The 16,732-nt window shown below is 30.3% G+C and overlaps 1 protein-coding gene across 1 annotated transcript in view; it reads right to left on the bottom strand.

Annotated features, from left to right (window-relative positions):
• LOC111634127 (probable serine/threonine-protein kinase DDB_G0283337) overlaps positions 1 to 16,496 on the bottom strand; it is a 34,479-nt gene extending 17,983 nt beyond the window's left edge. Inside the window, exon 1 of the mRNA XM_023378825.1 lies at positions 16,346 to 16,496. The gene's annotated coding sequence lies outside the window, so the exon portion shown is untranslated. The remainder of the gene's footprint in view (positions 1 to 16,345) is intronic.
• Between the last annotated feature and the right edge of the window lie 236 nt (positions 16,497 to 16,732).

Raw genomic sequence — 16,732 nt, 5'->3', positions numbered from 1 at the left:
CACTTCTGATATAACAACAGATTTTCAATAAAATCACAATGCAAAAATATGAATGTATCAAACAAAATGATAATAATTGAAATTGTACGGTCCTGAGACAGATGGTAAAGCAGATGGTTGTGTATGTCTCTGGTTTATTTATATATGATTGTTCCATTTTAAAATTTTATAATTTAAAATATTCCTGTCTTCAATAATTAATAATTTAGTATCAAAAGTAAAAAACAACCATTTAACATGACAAAAATTTTATAAAAACCATTAGTTTTATTATTAGATTAAGACTTATTGATTTACTGACATACTGACACAGTTTTGTTTCTATATTTGCAGTTCTCAGAAATTATTGAATTCTAAATGAATAATGAAACAATACATGCAAATTTAAATAGCATTATATGCTATCTAAACTTGCATATGTTTGTATATAAAATAGAAATATATGAAGTAGTAATTATGAGGTGTAACAATTCATGAAGCTTTATTACTTCGTACATTGTAATCTATAGCAAGCATGGGCAACTAATACATTTTGAGAACTGTATACAACTAATCAATATTAATAAAAGGCGACGATGATAATAGAATTAGATGTATATTAGCAGAGATACCTGGTGTTGCTTGAGAAAATCTGATATTGCATCTTTAACACTGTAGAAGATTTTAAAATATATTATTTACATTCAAAAACAGTTTACATTACATAGCAAATTGGTATACAATGATTTTAGTTTCCAAATAAGGTAAAACAATCTTGTCAAATATAGCTCATTATTTGACAGGTAACAATGGCAAATGAACTTTTAAGTTAAAAATTTCATCATATTTCTAGAGCTGAAAACCAGCATGTTCACTTACAGAATGATTTATCTGCTGTTTGCTCAACAACTGTTTATTCTCAGAAATGCAAAAGTACCAAATAATCCAAAAAGTAAATTTCTATGATATTGCAAAAGCTAGGTATCAACTTGAAAATTGATCTAGGAATTTCAATTAAAAATCTAGTGACAACATAAAATAACTCTTGATAACCTCTAGGTACATGACCTGATGTTTAATAATGCTCTAATACTACAGAACGCCACAAATTTTATTAAGTTAGATGCATAGGTTGTCTTGCTGTAGATCAGAAATGGGTAACCTTTTTCTATGCAAGGGCCGATACAAGAGAAAAAGAGGAAAAAAAGTCAGTAAATCAATTATTTATTCATATACAGTAACCCCCATATAACACGGCACTTCTATAGCACGAATTCACTCTAACACAGTTCGAGAATTGGGTAAAACCCTCGCACAACATGAAATGTAATAAATTTTTACATACTTAAGTAATAATAGTTCACGAAAATAATAATTTTCGTGAACTATTAGTACTTAAGTATGTAAATTTTCTCTTCTCGCCTTCTGTCGATACACGTGGTCCTTCTCGAAACTTGTTTCAATGTTGCCAGATCGCGACGCTTCTGCTTCTGATGTTGCCGAATGTTTTTCCCTTATTCCATACTTGCTTTATTCTTCATAAGTGCTTAGCACCATATAAGGAAATTTATAAAGACCTTTTAACTAGAAGCAAGCAATCTAAAATTACATACATTTTGCAAAAGGTAAAGCATGGATCTGAAGATAATGCAGAAAAATGCTCAGAGGATAAGGATAACTTGCCAAAAAGAAAACGCTCTCGATTAATTAATAGTGTTTTTAGTGATGACGAAGAAAACATTGTTTAATTTATATTAATATGTATCACTTAAGAAAATTTTAATAAAGATATTTATCTTAATTATGAAAATATACTAGCATGATTTTTAATTTTTGGAACCTAACCCTCTTTTTCGTATTAGTTCTTTGTTTCGTATAACACGGCAATTTTTTGGAATGTAACTACAGTGTTATACGGGGGTTACCTGTATAATTATAAATTAGCATAGGTATACTTAATTTAGCTTCTGGAACTGATGTAAATGTAATATATTGGAAATATTTGGTTAAATATTAGTCACTGCTAGCTTTAAATTATTTTCGATGTGTCTGTTAGCCAGTTTTTGTTTTAATTTTTACTAAATTCATTGTGGAAAAACTATTAACATACATAAGTTATAAAAAATAACATTTGAATTTCTGCTGCATACTTCCTTAAGCTGGAAAATTGATATATTTATTCATATTTTACATAGGTCACAAAAAATATTGCTGCGGGCCGTGGGTTGCCCATCCTGCTGTTGACAGAGAACAGATTTTTTCAGACAAGTGTTACTCATTAAAAAAAATCTCTCTCATATCTAGAGAAGAAAACAATGTTTGGAAATTTTGGTTGTGTTTGTTCATACTGTCTTCTAATGAAAAAATCAAAGTAATTTAATTTAGTATATGCTATCTATGAATACCATTCTATATAGTTTATTTAATTATGAACTATACTACTATAAATTATATTTATTTTTACATACAACTTAATTCTGAAATCAGTTTATATGCAAATCAAAATAATTAACATCCAAATAATTCAATTTTCATAAACTTTACTACATGTTTATAAGAAATACAGGATATCTCAAAAATACATGATATAACCTCAAAAATAAGTTCTTAATATGCAGACAATAAAAATAGTTTATTTTACTATTTAATTTTCAGCGTAAGCTTCTTGCTTTCCAGCAGTATTTTCATCTAATAGTTACACTTAAACATTAGAAAAGAAAAAGAATGGTGTAAGGAACCAAGTCCGAGCATTATTTTTATTTACTTTTATTTTTGCTTTTTATTATATTTTTGTTTGGGGCTTATGTTTTGTTAGGACAAAGGTTTCCTCACCATTCATCTTAGAAACTTAAAAATAGAAGAGAAACCAACTCACCAACGAGAGAGAAGCGCCATAGGAAAAACTCGCACACACTTGAGCTCCCGAGCGAAAAAAAAGTAAGTCCGCACCGAGAAAAGGGGGGGTGACCCCACAAGCACAACTTAGCGACTCGCTAAACCTTAAAGAATAAAAAAACATCCCGAAAATTGTCAAAAAGAATAATGTAAAAGGTTAGCGAGTATTGTTGGAAAATAGGCTGCCAGACAAATAGAAAAAATTTATTGTTAGCAAATAAGTATGTAAATGAGGGGAGTGATCGCATTCAGAGTTGTGACGTCACCTCACAGTATAAAGTCCGAATCTCAAGTGAAGATGGACGAGGTGAGCTTCTGTTAGCAACGAGCGTGGTGAGCTTCATAGCAGCAAATGAGAGAGGTTTCCGATAGGATAAAATAGTTCCAAGGCGATTTTGAAGTTATTCAATTTGTGGATCGAAGATTAGAGAAAGTCTTGAGAGTTGAGGAAAAGGGTTCCTAGTATATTGAGGTGACGATTAGGATCTTTAATTCATAAGAATTATTGTATATAAATTAAGTCTTTGAAATTTTGTCGAATTCCAAAGGGGAATAGAATTAAGTTAGAAAATAGATTGATTTGAGTTTTGTCGGGTTGATTCTTATTGATTTTCATTGAATAAATTGTTATTTGATTTTACTAAATATTGTATATAGTTATTATTAGAATTATTTATTAAATATTTGATTTGTTATTGACAAACTTTGTCATTATTTAATTCTGTGCATGCTTAAAGTCCAGGCCTGGCACACTAACGTGAATCCGCGTAAAGTACTCATTAGGGAACGGCTATTTCCAGCACACAGTCGTGTCAATAATCGTTGGAAAAGTCGGAAAAATAATTTAGTACTTTACAATGCTGCTGGAAAGCAAGTAGATTACGCTGAAAGCTAAACAGTAAAATCTTGAATCCAGTTCTCTACATACAGCAGAATCTCATTTTAACAGATCACTTGGGCTGCCAAAAATCATCAGTTTTTCCAAGAATCCGTTATATTGCAAACAACAGATTTCCCATACATCTAGGAGAATATCCATTATTCAAAAAAAATTTCCATTTAACTCCCTACATATAAGAAATATCAGTAATTGCAATTATTCAGTTTCTTGAAATCTTGATTCTTTATTCTATTGAAACATGCATGTTAAAGATTGTGTTATATATTATGCCGCACATGTGTAGGACAAAGCGGACAGAAATTGTATATACTGTACTGTACTGTGTACACAAAAGGAGGCAAATTATGTATGCTCATTAGCCTTCACTTCACGATTTGTTAAAAAACTCATTCATCTTGGTTTGTTTTGATATAACAATGGACAGAAAGGCAACTTCTAAACGTCACATACTGTGTAGCCTGTTTGTTTATGCTTAAACTCATCAGGAAGGTTTTCATGACTTGGAAAAACTCAATAGCCTTGCTAAATTTCAGCACTGCATTTGGACTAGAGTCATAATGTTCACCAGGTGGCTCCTCTTCAATTGCATCAGACTGCTGACTCCATACAATTCTTCAATTGTACATATTCTAGATATAACAAGTACATCACTGAACTCTACAAATCCCCAGAAACATCCAAATATTAAATGAGCATTGAAAAACAAACTTTACAATAGATGAGGTTATAAAAAATCCATTATTCAAAGTTACAGATCCGCTAAAAGGAGGTAAAATTACTTTTAGTTATTTGTCAAAACCGTGTCTTCTTTTTCTTGTTTCTTTTAATTCTATGTCACGACTTGGTGCATTTATCGACACTTGGCACAATACATACATTTTAATTTATACAGAAACGCGTTTCGGGCTTTCGCCCCTCTTCAGTCTGTTACATCGATGGTATACGGTATAAGTCTGGCACTTTCCGTACTTCCCGCTCCCTTCCCCTCCCATCTTCTCCCGACTTGACGGCTTCCCCCGCATGCCTCGTAATTTGTAACTTCACCCCTCCCCGAGTGTTGCGTACAGCCTCGCCTGCGACTGTATAAACATTCTATTTTAATAATTGTAGCCAGTTTTTATGGATGTCAATGCTTAGGTTCTTGTTAATATTATTTTTGTCTATAGTAATTTCGTAGCTTTCCTTGAATTTTCTTTTGTACCAATGGTACAAAAGAAAATTCAAGGAAAGCTACAAAATTACTATAGACAAAAATAATATTAACAAGAACCTAAGCATTGACATCCATAAAAACTGGCTACAATTATTAAAATAGAATGTTTATACAGTCGCAGGCGAGGCTGTACGCAACACTCGGGGAGGGGTGAAGTTACAAATTACGAGGCATGCGGGGGAAGCCGTCAAGTCGGGAGATGGGAGGGGAAGGGAGCGGGAAGTACGGAAAGTGCCAGACTTATACCGTATACCATCGATGTAACAGACTGAAGAGGGGCGAAAGCCCGAAACGCGTTTCTGTATAAATTAAAATGTATGTATTGTGCCAAGTGTCGATAAATGCACCAAGTCGTGACATAGAATTAAAAGAAACAAAGGTAAAATTACATTGATTTGCTGAGACCTTGAATCGAGATTCTGCTGTAGTTATAAAATAGTTTATATAAACACAGGTCTAAAAATACTTGGTTTCCAAGTTTTATCTATGATACATAACTGTTCACATCACTTTACAAAGGTCTGTCTTGGTTTTTGCTATTAATAGTAATGTCTTATCTCCAACAGATGATTTCCTTCATCACAAGGTACTGACAGAATCTAGTGGTTTTCCATTCTAACATATACTCAAATCAGAAGCAAGTAGACATGGACTTTATTTATGAATTTGGAAAACTACAATGCTATGGAGGCTCACTGGTTGTACCATGAAAATTTCTCTGAAGAAAAATGTCTAGACAGGAAAACATTTGAGTTTCCATCACTATCTTTGTGAACCTGGGACTTTAACATCTTGTGATGCAACAAAGAGTGACCAAGATCTAAAACTTGTGAAGCAGAGGAGGAGATTTTGAATGTTGTGCATGACCCTCCTGAAATCAGCACATGCAAATTAACAATCCACACATTCTTTTCATTCATCATTGTGCTGGGCAGTTGCTACCAAAGTGATGTTTTTGCTGATGATGGTTAAAAACACTTTTGCTGGAAAAAAACTGTTTCAGTTATATCCAAATGCCTGATGTAATAAATAACAATGTTATCAATATTTCTGCAATATTTCCTTGCATTTGTTCAATGTTATTAGAAGAAAAGCCATTAAGTACAACACTGTTTATTAGAAAATGGGAAAATGATATTTATTTCATCTGAAAACATATTTTTACATGAAGGAGTCCATCTTGTGTTTATGCTACCAATTCTGCTTACAGATTATATATAATCAAGCAATCATTTGGCTTTATACCAAGTCATGTCCTACTCTCATCTGTGATGTGTATTATGCAGACACCTGAAATTCTCAAGAAAATTTAAGATTCCTCTTGTACAATATTTTCTTGTCCAGAGCTTTCCCAATTTCTTAAGTTCTTTAAGACTAAAATTTTTTGTAAACTCTTGTAAATCCTTTATATGCCAATATAAAGGATTTTGTTTATTCCAATGGTCTCACATGACCTATTACACTACAAGTTAGCTACTTTTTAACAAATGCAAAGCTGTTTAGTAGCTAAATTCATAGCTAAGAAAAAAATTCAGCTGGCAATGCTAGATACAAGCAGTAAGTCAGTGCAGTGATATTAGCAGAAGCTACTGCAAAAATGCATCCAGCATAGAAAAAAGGACAGTATCAGATATTTTGGAAAAGGCGCAAGAAAAGCAAATGAGATGGGTATCATCATCTTTATCATTTTTAAGCAAATTGTAATGCTCTTGTTCCTTAATACAATAAAATCACAGAACAATTATGCTGTTTTGTTGGTGTTACATTACTTTTACATTATGAAAGTTAAACATATTCAGAGATTATCACATTTAAATGTGCACAAGTTTAAATCATTGGCTATCTATACACCAAAACAAACTAGTTTAAGTTTATGTTTTGGTGTATAACAACTAGATTTAAACTAATCTAAGTACATTATTGCCTCAAATAACCATAAATATAGATATATAAATTATAATGATATCAGGAAATCAATTAATATAATTATACATAACTGTAACCTATATGTAATTATGCAAATTAGGAGAAAATTTTAAATTGTAATATTTTAAAGCATCCTAATTTTTAAGATGCATTGGAATAGTGGAAAGGGTTCAGTTTCTAGTTTAAAATCACTATTTCATATAAAGTATGATTTGAAGTTATATAAGAGTGCACTTTTTTCTTGCAGATAGTTACGTTTTCAGATTGAAAGAAGGATGAACGACAAATGATGTCTGCAACTTCACATTCCCTAAATGCATGAAAAAAAGAACACAAAGAGCCAATTAAAAAAAAAAAAAAGACTTACAACAACAGTCTTAACAACCTATGTGAATAATGATCAATTATAAGTGAACCTAGAAGATGGGCATATAATAGCACATTATCTTGTGTAGTAACACAAAACAAGTAAAATGGCAAGGCCATATTTGGGACAAGACTATGTCTCAGAGACTCACTACTAAGCGGGATCACTTTGACGATCAAGGAAGGTCTCATTCTCCAATCTTCTTTGGTATCACTGGTTTTGAGCGCAATCTTTCAAACTTCGCTGACCACGACCTCGTCCACAGGGCATTTTCGATGAAATTAACCTATCCAATTTTAAAATTTCTCTCCATTGCGTGTCACCCCGAGTTGAATTTTTGCCAATGCCTAATGAAAATTTCCCATTTTTGAAAAAAATAATCCTGGTTATTGTATCGTTGCCCAAACAATATATATATATTAATAAATGTAAAAGGAAAACAAATTATAATTCAGAAGTTAGTTTTAATATAAAATTATAATGACTAACGCCATCTACTTTCAAAAACATTCAGATGATGAAACCAGATATCTCGGGTCAACTGGTCAAGGTCAACACGTGCAACCAGAGATGTGTCCATAATAACATGGACAGGTAAATGGGTTTTTTCAAAGATTCAATTTCTCATTTCAAACTTCCCAACACATAATTTGATTTCGCACAATTTGCATTTCCAACTTTCCAACGAGCAATGCATGCACAAATCTTGCACTACTGCCTGTTTGTAAAGAGTGTCGCCATTTTGAATTTTATTTTGACTTGATTCTCAGTCCCCTGAGTACCTACAAGTCTGGGTTTTTTTATGCATGCATGATTTCGGCATCTAATACTCTGTGCCAAATTGCATCTCCTGACATATACTCCTTCATACCTCTAAGCTGGTAACACAGCAGGCAGTATGATTTTATAAACAAAACATAGTCTTGTCAATAATGCACATCTAAAATATCTTGAGAGCTAAAAAAAATGCAGGAGCCATCAATTACAAAGATACCAACACTATATTGTTCATGTAGAAATTGCCATTTGAAGTTATATAAAAATTAACTATTAATTATTATTTTTAATTATAATGTCATGTTCAGCTGATACTGGTTCCAAGTGCTATGCCTAACTAAAGTCAAGGCATAGTAACTCAAATGTTACTTTAACCTATTTGATGTTGAAATTTTTATTTGTTGCCTGTGACACCATGTTGAATTTTTATCGATGTTAAGCCTAAATTTTTTTTTTAAAATAATAATCGTGTTTACTGTATCGTAAAAAATTATTTTATTATGTTTCACAAACAAAATAAATATATTGAATAATATAGAAACAAAAAAAATTATATTTGAAAAGTTTGTTTTAATATAAAAATTGTGACGCATTGCAACATCTAGTATCAAAAACGTTCCGATGTAAACACAAAAATATTTGTGATCGCCTACGCAGGTTAATGAGGTCAACATGAATATTTTCGGGAACAACATAGGACAGGTTAAGCTTCTGTGTTATTGGTATATACAATCTTCATTGAGCAGATAATATCTGAAGAGTTTTCTATCAGTATATTATATTTGGATCAGCTAGGTTTATGTGTTAGTTTGTTTTCATATATCTTTTTCTTGTTTCAAAAATGTGCCTAAGCCTTGTTGCTTGTTTGTATTTCTTTTTTTAAAGTTGCTGATTTATTCCAAGCAACTTTAAAATTTTGTAGTAAACTTGTTCTTGATTCTATTTTTTCTTCTTCACTAATAAAAAAGTAAGACATGCTGCAAGTTTGCATCTACCAAGAAGTCCTGTCCTGCATGAGCAAAAGGAAAATGGAAAATGATTAATTTTCCATTGGTTGTAAAGCTGGAGAAGTAATATACTGCTATTAAGTTAATATATTATGTCAATTCTTTTATCAGTTCTCATATGTCCTATGTTCATGACAGAAAATCTTGCATTAATATTTTTATTTTAAAATAAAACATATATTTTTATAAAATTAAATTTTGATGACTTTTAAAATATGATCAAAAGAGATGTAATATAGATTAATTTTCCTTGTGAGAACTTACTTGTAATGGAATTTGTTAGCTAGACTTATGTACTAGAAGCTATATATTTTTGAATATTTTGAGTAACATTACAAAAATGTGGCTTGTTTCTTTTAATTTGTTCCCTGTTCTAATGGATTTTCTACCAAAAAATAAAAAAACATCCTCAAAGTGACAGGAAATAAAATTTTCTTAAACTATGTTTATTGCAGTTATGTACATATGTGTGTAACTACATTTTTCAAATTTCCACCATAAGAGGTCACTTTATGATAGCGCCATCTGATTTAGGCAGGAAGCGTATTCTTGACTATCACTATAAATACTGTCAGATTTGTATTTATAAGTACTATTTACAATTACCCCTTCTTTTGGTATGGGGTAATTGTAAATGCAAAATTTTGTAGTATCTATAGAACACAACCAAAATTAGTAAATAGAAATTCTACCTTAGTATATTCTATTATTAATTAATACAAAAATATGGCACAAAATTTCATTACAATGGTAACATTCTCATTTGTAGTAATGATATTTACTTATTAAACAAAAAAAATTGACATCTCATTTTAGTAAACAAAACAAAATATTAGATATAAAAGTAGGACCATATAAAGACCTTCAAACAATGGTGTATTGGACTACAACAATGGGTATGCAGATGACATAACAGTAATGAGTACTGAAAGAAATATAAACAAAACTTCTCAATTTAACTAATTCACTATTTACAAATATATATAGACATTTAACATGACAATACAGCAATAAATTTCAATATAATTTACACAATAATACATAAAAGTCAAATAAATTATTCTCTCTAGAAGATATGCATATCAATGGCTGTAAAATTAAACTTGCAGAAAATGTTAGATATTTACATCTTATATTTGGCAAATTAAACTGGAACAGCAAATCAACAAATTATGCATAGATATATCTAAATTTATTGATGTCATCAGAAATTAGACATTTCTTAAATATTAATACTATCAGCTATCTATATATAACTATCAGTCAACTGAAATGAATCTATTTAGTATTGAAGTCTGGATACTGCACCAAAAAGACATCCGGAAATCTACAAAACCACTTTGCCTGGTTCAATTTACCTTATAATTTATCTGTAACAGATTAAGAAAAATAATTTAAAAATATAATATTGTTGCTATATATAAAAACATTACAGACCAAAGTCTATAACATAGAGCAATGAAGAATAATGACAGTACCTCCAGGACGGATATATACTGTTTGTTGCCTACGTAAAACATATGCAACAAACAAAAGTATACTAACCAAAATCACCTTACCAGTAAGACAAAGATCAACATACTATACAGCAATATAATATTGAAGTAAAACCTGAATTAAAAACAAGTAAATAAGCATCAATGATATGTATGATGGATAATAAACACAAATAGACACCCATAACAAACAAACAAACAAAAAAATATATATATTTTAAAGAACATGAACGTTTTCTTCCATTTTAAACAGACATCAGGCTAGATGAAACAAACATAAAATTTCAAACTGAAACTGTTGTAAATGTGTGCATATACAGTGCCAAAGAAACAGAGTAGCAATTAATATATAAATTACAAAATCTAACAAATTATTAAAATATACAAGATACTACTAAGAAGATTTATGCTAGTTCATAATGCTTACCATGCTGCCAAAATAGAGTTCATCTCCTTATAATTAACTGCTATACCCTCTGAAGGCCTTATACATTTCAATCTATTCAATGTTCTTGATAAGGGCAGGGTTGTCAGTGGTGTAAGAGGTATGCCTTATCAAATTCAACCTGAACATTGTTATCAGCCATGAATGTAGCTACTGCTGTAGTAAAAAGTCTTTTCAAAAATGTGCAGTGATGTTCCCTAATCCTCATGTTCAGATATCTAGCCATGGCACCAATATATTCACAGGAACAGTTTACCTTGTAATAGTGTATACACTGTATAGGGATAGTGTAGATCCCTGGCAAGCAGCTTCTCTCTGCTAGGTCCTTATCATTTCAAATAATAAAAAAAAACACAGTAGATCTGTATGCAATCCAAGTATTTGTAAAGTGGGTAATTTCTCAGTAGATGTTATCTAGAGTCTCATTATAAGTGATCACTACATAGGACTTAATGTCTGGTTGTAACCACTCTGAGAGGGCTATTTTTGACATTAACAGCATTAACTAAGACCATGTTGTTAGTCTAAACTTGAGACGTAATGAGGCTCCTCTTCTGTTATCACATTGATGAACAATGCATGTAGGTTCTCTTTATAGCCCTAAAGGCAACAATCTTATAAGTGAAAGTCTCATGGGTCCACGAATGGATGAAGAATGGAGAATAAGACCTTTTCAAAACACCTTTTTTAACAGCAGCCTGTGTTGTAAGTCAATGTGTATGTTGAGAAAGTGTACTTAGACAAAGCTTTCTTGCTCTATATGCTGAGGTGTGCCATAGGCATTGTCATCAAATGACCATAGGAATATCAACAAGTCTGATTTTTTGATCCAAATAACCAAAACATCTTGAATCTATTTTGCATACATAATGATGTTGTCACTTAAAAGAAGTAAGGGTGTTTTACGAACTACTGGTATAATGGCTATAGTATAATGTTCCTGAGATAGGAATGCCCTTATGTGCCATTCTTCCGTTTTGTCTTTGAGCATGTTACTTTCCTCCAAGAAAGGGTCATCCCTACTGTCGTTAGAGCTAGTATTTATTTACAAATTTTTCTATTATTATGTTTAAGCAGAACACCATGAATAGCTTACTATTGAATCACTTTTAAAATCAATAAAACTTCTCAAAAAACAAAACAAAAAACCACATATCAAGAATATAGTATTTTCAAAAGATCTAGATAATTTCACTTTATCTCTATGAATGAAATAATTGGTACAATTTATAGAAAAATACTAAATATTTATATTTGGCCTCATTATTTTGTAAGCTGAAACATGACCAAAGCAAAGATGCTATTTTTAGAGTTCTGATAGCTAAAATTTAATATGAGTCATTAAACCTGTATATGTACAATTTAATAACAATCTAACATAATACATGCTCAATATTTTCAAGTTATTTAAAATGGACCTTATAAAATTGCAATAATCAAACAAATTCAGCAATTAGGCCTATATAAAGTTATTTTAAAAATAGTACAGTTAATCAGATTATTTGAAAGTACTGATAAGCTCAGAAGAAAAAAATTAGATAGAAACTTTAATTAAATATCAATCATATAATAAATAGTAAATAAAGAATAAGGATGGGAAAAAAAACAATTTATTATTAAAAATAGTCTCATTTAAATGTTTTAAATTATATTGATACTTTGGAAAGCAAATAATTTATACTATTTTTTTCATATCTATTATTATCTATCTTTACTTAATTGTTTATTTTATTTTACTTAACCTTTCTATTATATTGATAAATTCTTTAATTTTAAATTGTAAAACATATACACTGAAGCATTTTTGCTTTAGAACATAATGTAATTTAAAAGTTTGTGTTTCAGAATCTGAAGATAATTGCTTAAAACAGTGAAAATATTACTTTTGTAAATAAATCTACTAGTTCTAAAGGTCTGTTTATCATTATAATAATTTAATTAAAAAATGGAAAATGAATCAATTTATTTCATTTACCTTTTTCTGCATAAGCATTGTGATTATCTTTGATGAATGTAAGTTTTGAAATATGAATTATTTTACAAAATTGAACCAATTATTTATTACAATTTCCAAGATTACAAGTGAATTTGAATTTTGTATACAATAATTTTCTAATATAAAATGCTTAATTCATAATCCAGACATGTAAAAAAATTATGACATATATTTCTTTTTGTTGCATGCAAAATACTGCATAATTTGAAATATAATGTTCAGGAGGAGAACTAATCAAATGACCATTCAAGTCTAGACCCAATCTCTCTAGTTTTTTCCCTTACAAGATCATCTAAAATCCATTTTTTCCCCCCTTTACAATATAGAGCCATGCACTATTGATGATATTAAAGAAAAAATCTGTACTGTTTGGCAACATATCTTATTTTATGTTTTTGAAAATGACAATGCAGTTTGCAAGTATGCAGCATCATGTCATTCTGCGCATGCAACAGGAGCAACATCCACTCAAACATTTGCTTTCATATTGATTTTGTCTATGAGAATGTATTTTTAGGACAACAACTCGCTCTCTTTCTGTGTGTGTGTGTGTAGAAACTATCACTATTAATAATCATCTTTGTTATTACAAGTAATTCAAAAATTCTAATTTTCCAATTTTAGAATATTTGAAAATTATCAATCATCATCATCATCATCATCAACATATAATATAAAAATAAACAAGGTAATTTCTCCTCTCAACACTGAATAGATATAAAACATTGCTTTGAGATCAAAATTTTGAACAATTCCCATTTGTTTTTTAATCTATATCTTTCCACAAAAATAGATTTATAGATTTGATAATGTTTCAGAATTAAGTATAATTTTCATTTCAATAAAGCATTGTTTTGCATCTAATCAACCTCAATTTATTTACAAGCAACTAATTAAATATTAAAAGAATCTAAATCTCAGTAATCAACATTTTTATAAAATTATTCCATCAACTACCACAAGCACAGCAACATTCAATCAAATATATGTTCCATTTTTTTTCAAATTTTGTAAATTCTATTTTACATTTGTTATTAATTTCATCATAAACCTGACACAGCCAATAAAATTGATCAAAAGTTTATCAATTAGAGTTTAATTTTTGTTGGATTTTTGGTTATCGCATCAATTTTCAACAATTACATCTAAGGATGTCCTGATACCAACACAGTATCGATACTTTTCTTCGGGTATCAGATCCAGTACCGTTACATTTTTCACAGGCAGGTAAGATATGACCAAAATTGAATTTTAAAGCCAAATCCAAAACCAAACCTCATACTATTTTTGGTTAAGTTAAACTTATATAGTAAATATTAATGACCAAAAATCAATAAATTTATCACATCGAATTACATTTTCAGAATGTATTTACAGTACGCTTAGAGTTCAGATCACTATTTATAACTTGCCAATTACTCAAAAATATATTAAAACTCAAAATTAACTGACACGGTATCTGTAACATTTAGTTTATATCAGAAACTAGTAGCCTGGGATGCCCCCTAGAGGGCGTTATTTACAAATTTCCATGAGGCACGGTTCCTTTGACTTTTTTGTTCCGATCAATATGTCAGACAAAAAATTAACACACGTAAACTGGAACGATATACTACAAACAATAATTAACACCTCAATACCACTTCCAGCAGTCAAAAGATTTTAATAATCTAACGTTTTCGGCCGTCTTTTAGAGGCCCTCCTCAGGATGAAACATTAAAAAACAGTTCTATCTTTTGAAGGATTCTAATAATCGAATACAGCTATGTTCCGAACTTTTAAATATTTAAACGACGCGTACGATATAAAAATCATTACGCTTACAACACAAAAAAATTATTATTTTAAAATAACGCTATACATAAATTGTTATTGTAGAGTTGTACAATACCGCTATACATCAATTATTATTATATAGTTGTGAAAATTAGCGTGATGTAAACGCTTTGTTTTCTTATACAACGCAGAATGATTAAAAATAATTACACTTCCGATTATTGTTGTGCTTTGTGGCAATGTAAATAATATTTCCACGATTGTGGAATTGGAATATAATCGGAGTTGATGCAGTTTCCCTTTGTGGTTTCTATATAAATCTCAATAGCCTCCAATGAGCATAATTCGTGTCGGTCGAAGGCCCTATGTAAAAGAGTAGCCTCATCCCAACATGCTGTACAGCTCTGTTAAAGTCCCAATGATAAGATTTACCCTCCAAATGAAGAGGTGGCGACCCCCCCAAACTGTAGCCCCTGTGCGAACAATAAAGTCAGAGGAACCATACCCCTACTTGCAACCCTTCGCGAGATATAAGCCCCTGAAATAATAAATTCCTATTACAAATATACTGAATTATTTATATTGTTATATTGACCAAATAATAATTTATTGGCCAAATAAATAATAAAAATTTATATTGTTAATTTAAATAAGAATTAAAATTGTTAATTTGAATGTTTGAAATATGACACACGATAGGGGCACCTCTAGTGTCCGTTATCAAACGGTTACGGGACAGACGGATACCCGTTGAATGGGTTATATATATAGATAGATTAGTTTCAATAATTTGTTAATAACAACTAACTAAATAAATAACTAGAATAGTGTGTGTTATTTATGTTAAAATTAAAAAGCATATTTCAAAATCAAACCATGGACCAATATTTCCAGTTTCGACACTCAATATCAATACTAGCTGGTATAGATACTTTAAGACCGATACCTTAAAATCACTTGCGATACCAATATCGATACTTTTGTGGTATCGGCACATCCACACTCACATCTAGTTATTCGGCAACTCATCACTAAAATTATGACTTTTTAGAGTCAAATTTCACATCTCCAAAGTCTAGTTGAAAAAATTACATTTAAATTATTTTAATTTCTAAACTCTCAGCAATTTCATTGTTCTATATATATATATATATATATAAATAAACTTTAATACGATAATTATATATATAATAATAATAATAATGTACCGTACATATATGGACTGAATGGATGAATAAAGTAGAACTTACTTTTAGTTAATTTGTTTATGTATTTATATGCATATGAATGATTTAAAGGTAACTTCTACCAACAATACAACAGTTCGTTGTTTAGATGAATAATTACATTAGAGGTAAACAAATCTCGAATAAAAGAAACTCAAAATAGTTTTTGAACTTCTTTCTGTGTTTTATAAAAATAAAAATTGAGTTTAAAAACATAAAAGAAACGAAATCTAATTAGACAAGCAGACGTAATTACAATCGTATCGGACGAATAGAACAATCCGGAACAGAAATTTTACATCAGACAGAATCGATTCGTATTTGTTCACCATTCGACTTACCTTTGTCATCAAATTATGTTTTAGAATCTCAATAATTAGCTTTCCAAGAAAGATATCTCGTTCGGCGTTAAGACCAACAAAATGGCACCCAGACGCATATCTAACAGCGCTACCTTCTTCCAGAAAACAATATTTATTAACGTTTATATATTAGTTAATTTTTTATATTTATATTGTTTAATATTATATGTATTTGATGGCATATTCTTTAATCGTTTTTTTATATGGAAATTTATTACATAATATTTTTTTCCGTATGGCAACACTTAAATAAAAATCATTATGGCCGATGGCGGTTATGACACTGGCGTCTAATTACAGAACTATTCCGTAGCCGTAGTTCTGTTTTTTTACCGCGAGATGTCGCTAGTGTCGTGACGTTCAGAC

The sequence above is a fragment of the Centruroides sculpturatus genome, unplaced genomic scaffold (genome assembly GCF_000671375.1).
Source record: "Centruroides sculpturatus isolate CEXI.00-Female unplaced genomic scaffold, Cexi_2.0 scaffold739, whole genome shotgun sequence".
In the NCBI taxonomy this organism is placed as follows: domain Eukaryota; kingdom Metazoa; phylum Arthropoda; class Arachnida; order Scorpiones; family Buthidae; genus Centruroides; species Centruroides sculpturatus.
Note: the sequence above shows the minus strand (reverse complement) of the source record. Positions and strands in the feature narration are given on the sequence as shown.